The following is a 7,861-nucleotide window of genomic DNA, read 5'->3' on the forward strand; positions in this document are numbered from 1 at the left end:
GGAATTGATGTACAATACAATATTCCCTTCAACAAACTTTACCATGATTTTTTTTCCATGGCAATTACCAAATTAAAAAAAAAAACAAAAAAAAGTGGATAAATAAAGTATTGAACCATTTTCAAAAACTTTAATTAGGGGCTAAGTCAAGGCACTTGAATTTTCTTTTCACTAATTGAAAAAATCTTCAATTTCAACATTTTTTTTTTGAGAAACAATTTCAAGAAATTGATCTTTCGTGGATGAAATTGAACTCTAAGACATAGTTTAAGAACCAAAATCATTATTTTCCTAAAAAATAAGATATCACCACATGGTTGAAATATAAAACAATTTATTGCTTATAAGATTTCACCTTAAAAATTCTACTTTAATTCTAATATTTTGTGTATATATACATCTATATATGTGTGTATTATCAACCTAAAAATCATATCATGGGTTCTTCTATGGCAATTATGTAATGTACTCATTAGAAAAAAAAAAAAAAAATCTTTACAAGCAAAATCTATCGATAAAGATTCAGTAAGTATTCTCATCAATCTATATAAGTGAGATCTTACAATAGATTTGTTTATATTTTTCAATAAATCCATCTAAATATGAAAAAACTTTTAAGTCACCACGATATGGATTCATTGTACAATTTCTCTTTGTAAAATGTTAAAACAATACAAATTTTATTACACAAAGTTTATAAATTGATGTGGTAATGAATGCAATTAGTAAGATTTCAATAACATAGTAAATGAATGTTAGAATTTAAAATTATATTTTTGTAATTGGTGACATATTAATTTGTAAAGTTTATATATATAATAAAATTTATAGCATCTCTAACATTATTCAGTTATCTCACGTGATTGTAAGCTTCCAACTCTAATTAAGCTGAACCAATGATTTTAGACATGTGCGATGACATAAAAATAGTCAGACCACAACGGACTAACTCAATGTCGTTACTTATTAAGCTGCATGGATAGTATGAAGCATTTTTTTAACCAATCTGCCGAGTCATATTTAAAGAAGTTCCAATAAGATGCCCAGGCCTTCACATTGCAAAATTTGCCATCGGACCTTCTCATGGACTACCAAGTGTAAACAGTAAACACAAGTATAAAGAGGCATTTTGTTCTTTGCAGGTATATGCCTTGGACTTGGAGAAAGACTTATTTTCACATATAGAAGCAAATCATAGGATGGCAAATGCAACTAATATAATGGCTTCAGGAATCAGGATATTTCCTGATTTAGTTAACTTTGGTTACAATTGTGTGGTTAAATAATTAAATTTATCATATTCCAATAGTTTAAGCTTTTAGAACAATTGGTAATTTAACAACTAAATTTTCTTAAATGTGCTTTGATTAGGCAAAAGAATTGTTACATATATAGCTTCTAAAATCGATCTACTTCATTTGCAAGCGGTTGTTGAGTGGTTAGTTCCAATAATGTAGAAGATACTAATGCCATTCATGTGAGGTTTTGCTAATAAGAAGAAGGAATTATTAGTTCAGCGTAAAGATGCAAATTCAAACACATAAGATACTTTATTTGGTAGAGTATAAAGTGTAACATACAAGTAATGGTGCAAACATGATTTTGAAAAATGGACCGTTCAAATAACCAAATAAGAGATTGGTTTTTGGTTCAACTGGGTCGGGCAGATAGTCAAATGTAATGAATAATTTTAAAATTACAAAAATGTTAAAAAATGCCTATTAATTATATGTATATTTACCTTTAATAATATTAATATTTTTTTTACATATTTAATAATTAAGATTTATATAATATATAAAAGTGAAGAGTAGTATTTATTGTTGCTACGTTTAGTCATATTAGTGTAGCATTTCTAAAAGGTTCAATTAGAGTATAAAACACCAATGAACGTTTAGACCCCCAAATACAAAATTACCAACACAAGCTTATATACAAACAACATATATGCGGAAAGATGAATATAAGCTAAACCCAAATTGGTAAAACATTCTAAACCAAAATCAATCACAAACATAGCAGTAATTAAAAGGTAAAAAGTAAGGGAAGAGAGATGCAAACACAATGATAATACAACGATGTGTTATCGAAGAGGAAATTGAAGAACTTGACGAAAAACCTCTCCGCCACCCTCCAAGCGGTAAAATGATCCACTAGAGAATAAAGTTGGGATATATGAATAGCAATAGACCCTTCAAGCCTAATCTACCTAATGCACCTAATCCCTCCAAGCTTCTTGCTCCAACAAGGTTACGCTGAACCTTGTCTTCTCTAGCTTTCCGGATCCCACAATATGGAGCGCAATAAGCTCCATATTGCATATGCCATCCTTGGCATCTTCCAATGCTTCCTAAAGCTCCAAAAACACTTTCAACACTCTAAATGGGTGTGGGTTGTGTTTGGGTACAAATCTCCTCTCAATGGGTATAACAATGGGAGAGGGAAGGAGAAGAGTCTACACAGATTTCTCTCTAAGAATGGGTAGCTCTCTCTCTAATAGGGTAGTTGTGTTGTAAAAACCTCTCTTAGGGTTTTTCTCTCAATAAGCTCATTTTTTAGCAGCTTTACATTTTGTGGGTATAAGTGTATTTATAGTAGGATATGAGGGGAATGTGAAAAGTCAGTTTTCATCCAAACATGGCATTTTGATGACTTGGCCTCGTGACTGGAACAAGTCGCGAGTTTGAGTTGCGAGATAACTTCCAGGCCAGACTGTACTTTTTGTTATGTAGTGCTCTAGCTGTCGTGACCCTTTAGCTCCCTGCATGCTTCACACGTGTGCCACTTTGGCGACTTGCCAGTCGTGAGATCCAGTTGCGAGACTCCTTTGAGTGCACACATCTTGAGTTTCTTCACACTCTTTTACACACAACCCTTACATTATTCCCACCTAAATACAGGGTTTCTATACGCTGAATTACAAGAAAATTTGGCACTGAATAAAGCCAACACATGGTTGATTAAATTTAACCTTACAATTTCAATCCATTTGGTCCATTTAGGTCTACTTTGGTCCATTTGGTCTACTTCGGCCTATTTGGTCCATTTTGGTCCACTTTGCTTTAGTCCACTTCGGTGATGCTTTGGGATGAGAGGTTTGTGTAAAAAGAGGAGTTGTTTTATTAACAATTATGTAATAGTCTTAGCATAATGTTGGTAGGTTCTTGATAAATTACATTTTTCTTATGTGATTATAGTTTTGTATTTGTTTTTTAATATAAGTAGTGGATTTACTTATATCTACTTTCTCTTTAGACTATTTAAGACGTATAGAGGATGCATTGTTTGTAAGGAGTACTAGAAACAATTTTTTAAAATCTAATGTGGTGGTACAATTAACAGTTAATGTGGCATGGGAAATAAATTTTTATTATTCCGTTTGACATATCAGCTTTTTCCATCTAAGGGATAACGACATGAACAATTTGATACGACATTGAAAATGTTAGGGACCAAATTGACACAGTTGAAATGTTAGGAACCAAATTGAGACATGGTGTAAAGGATAGGGATCAACATCGTAATTTATCATAGTATTAAATATTAAAAGTAATTTACGTGATATAAATGTTATCTACTTAGAGTGTTTTTGTAGGAAAGTGAAGTTAATTTTTTTCAAATCAATCATTCTGGCATTTCATTTAGGAAGATTTGATCTCTGTCTCTATCGCTGTCTCTCGTTGTTCAAAACTAGTTTGGGTAGCATATGCTGCTCCTTAAGTGAGAAAATTAAGGTAAAACTTTTATTTGAAGAAGAAAGAAACCATGTTCACAAAAAATATTTCATACGTACAATGTTAATCTCATTCATATAAGAATTTTGATCATACACAAATTCAGAGCAACTATTTAACATATGAGTATCTATTTTACAATGATAATTTCTTAGGATTTATCTATGAAAGTCAATATGCATTCACTAAAAACTTCTAAGAATGATAATGAATATCATTATCTTCTAATAATAAGCAACCTTGTTTTTCTAAGACATTGTCACACACAATAGTTATATTTTCAAATTGAATAATGTTATGTTGCAATTGAAGCTCTTTATCAAATACCTGCAACTATCCACAAAAAATATTTCATACGTACAATGTTAATCTCATTCATATAAGATTTTTGATCATACACAAATTCAGAGCAACTATTTAACATTTGAGTATCTATTTTACAATGATAATTTCTTAGAATTTATCTATGAAAGTCAATATGCACTCACTAAAAACTTCTAAGAATAATAACGAATATCATTATCTTCTAATAATAAGCAACCTTGTTTTTCTAAGACATTGTCACACACAATGGGTCTATTTTCAAATTGAATAATGTTATGCTGCAATTGAAGCTCTTTATCAAATACCTGCAACCATTTACAATGAAGATTTTGTTATACATACTTCTTTTTTTTTTTTTAATTTTTTTTATCTTCTTACATTTTTTTTGTCTAGCTATGATGTTTAGCTTACCTACTTTTTTAATGAACACCTCAAGAAAAGAAATGAAAAAGAACTAAATAACAAAAGACATATGCGTTATTGAAGTTTCCATTAGATAAGATTATAGGTATTAATGAATAAAGGCTAGTAAATCAGTGTTATCTAGGTAACAAATAAAATACCCTATATCACCATTCCAAAAATTACTCCTTACACATGTCCTGCAATTGAATAACAACCTTCTCATAATACAATTGAAGCACAAACACCTACACAACCAACCACAATTGTCCCTAGAAAATATGAAATTGGAGAGAATTAAGGTTGAGCCTTTACCAAAGATTTATGTATGTGTGTGTGTGTGTTTTGATAGGTACTACATTCACATTCCCCAAAATCTCCAAAAGTGAATAAATTTATTCCCCCTTATTTTGAAAGTCCCAATTTGAACAAAAGTAAGATTGATAATCATTTCAAGGAGTATTTTTTGACAACATAGAGAACTCCACAAGTCTTAAAATTTCACAAATTCTTGACATAAATGGTCAGTGATATGATGCTAGAAATAGTTGCTCTTTCTCTTTTTATCTTAAATTTAGAATTTTTATTGTACTAGGAATTAATTGGAATTTGTTCTTCTCATTTATGCTTAGTGACAATATGTTTATTTTAAATACGTCAAGACTTTGAAGCAATCAACAACCAGAAATATCAATAAGTACCAATGCTCATGTCAACATCAACATCGATTTTAGGGTTTGAAATAAGCATCTAGACAAATTATAAACATGGAAGAATATGATCCATCATATTAACATAATTATTCTTGTGGCCATGTAATTTTTGTTTTCAAATATAATAGTAGTCAATATAAACTTATTCACATTTTTATTCAATTTTTTCTTTGAAAATTTTCATTTACATGATCTTTTCTAAAATAAAATCATTGCATGAACTTTGATTCATGAGTAAAAGTTTCTAGTTTCTAGTTTCTAGTATTTTTAATTTTTAGTGGGTAGTATAGTTCAAAGGAATATGTGTTCATATGCATTGAAAAGTCATTAAAACACATGGTTATGTTTAAATATATGTTTATCCTAAACATTATGTTTAATTTAAATAGAAAGTAAAAAAAAATAGTTTAAGTTGCTACATTAACAATTGAAACCCAAACACAAGTGAAGCCATCCGCTTAGTCTTTGATTCCTCCCAGATCTCCTTGATGGATAAAAATAATTGAAATGCAAGGCACAGAAACAAGACATCAATGAACCCACAAAGAGAGAGAACAAATTGAAGGAGAATAACACTTGTACCTTAGAGCAATCAAGTTTGCGAAGTAGGTGTAAGGAAAGTTTAGGACAATTTGCCACCATCTCTTGGGTATCCATAGCGCTCTAGTTCTTTTAGGCTTGGTTCTTACCTCTTGGAGCTTTCAAAAAGGTGTTTGAATACCATTGAAGTGATTATATGGTTCACTTTTGATTATAGTTGATGATGCCGAAAAAATCACCAGTGAGTTGCAAGCACTATCCGAGTCGAATCAATACCTGCAAAGAGAAAACAAAGAGACCTAAAAGAGAGCACCGGTGTGGTGCCGGCCAAAAACCCTCCGAAGGTCAAGTTAGAATTTCTTTACAACCCTAGAATGCCAGAGTTGAGTCAAATGTGTGTACCTTGCTTTGTGAGGGTTTTGGAGCATATATAGTAACGTAGGGCCGAGATTCTTGCCTTGGTGAAGAAATCCTTTCCTTCTAGGAGAGTGACTCGTGGAATTCTGTATCTCTTAGAGTTCTTTTCCTTATATGAATTGTCAATCAAGGCTTAACGTATAGCACAAGAATTCTTCATATACACGTTGACGTGAATTATAATCAAGGCCACGTCAGCCCTAATCATATAGTGTAAGTTGAGGTGGCCCGGAGAAGGACGGGAGAAATTATGTGCATCCATTCTACCTATCCGTCCACTCAGCATCCGTCCTCCTTGGTCATATCACCCGTCACCCTATCGTAACGCTTTTAACCATATGTGGTGGTACCGTCATGTTGGTTTTATCCCCTATCAGTTGCCCCCTCATTCCATGATACCGTCATCTCTCCCAAGCGGTCTCATGGAATGACGGTTATGATTTCTGACGGACAGGCTGGAATGCTGTCATGAGTGCTCAGGGACACGTGGGGGGATTTTAATGGTTGTTTGCTGGAATCGAGGCGTCCCTTCGTTTACCGCGCCGTTCCCTCTATATATATACCACCCACCATATTTATTTTTACACTTTTTAGAAAATTTTCTGTTCAGAGTGCAACCGTCAACCTTTTTCAGAGAGTAACCGTTCGGAAAACAACGTACTGATAACTTCTCCATCGTGCGCTTCTTGCCGTCTACTTGTAAGTTTTTCTCACCGTCAGCTTGTAAGCTATTCTTATATAATGTTTCATTCCTTATTTTTCTTGTTGGTCCCGTCGTCGGCACAAATCTAGAGCCTTAGTTTTCCTTTACCCGTCATATGTAGGTGTCAGATGTCTAGTGAGGCGTCAAGTAGTCAGTCTTATGCCCGCGAGGGAGCGGGTTACGAAGAGGTGTTCCCGTTAGGTCAAGCAGACCAAGACACCTCCAGCGGGGAGAGGGAACCGTCAGCCAGCTCTCCTTCCTACGAGGAAGATGAAGGGCGGGATGGGGACGGGTCGAGTATGACTCGACCGACAACTCCGGATGGTGTCGACCCACCGGTCCAATCGTCATGTCCCCGACGGCCGGGGAGTTCGTCCCGCTTCCTTTGTGGACGGTGAATGACTTCGTGTCAACCATCAAGCCCACTTCAACACGGAGGCAAAAATACCAAATACCTGACACCATATCCATCCGTCTACCATTCAAATCAGAAAAATGCTATTACTACGGTCTTGAAGATGTCGGTGTCTACGAGCAAATGCTAAAAGCGGGTCTCCGATTTCCCCTAAGTGCATTGCACCGTCGTCTCCTCCAGTACCTGGGTCTGGCCGTCACCCAGATATCTCCGAACGCATGGAGGGTTTTCCTGAGCGTCGAGGTACTGTACGGCGTCATGTTTGACGGAGCTAGACGGTTAACAGTGGAAGAATTTTTTCATTGTTACCGTCCGTCCGAAATTACAAAATCAAGGGGGATGTACAGCTTTGTGCCGAGGAGTCCGGTACTTAGGCTAGTATCCGAGACCCCAGACTCCAACCGTAACTGGAAGGGTCGTTACTTCTTCCTTTGAGGAGATAACTGGATGTGTCGTCCAGGTGATGATGACTACATGCTGGTAGATAAAACGTGGGGTATAATGCCCCCGTCTGGTATGAGTCCGTCTACTCATTAACCGTCATTCATTTTCATGGATTTTCTCTTAACCTTTTTTTTTTTTTTTTTACAGCGAGGGACTGTCCACCTATCTC

Source organism: Castanea sativa, chromosome 3, assembly GCF_040712315.1.
Source record: "Castanea sativa cultivar Marrone di Chiusa Pesio chromosome 3, ASM4071231v1".
Lineage (NCBI taxonomy): Eukaryota > Viridiplantae > Streptophyta > Magnoliopsida > Fagales > Fagaceae > Castanea > Castanea sativa.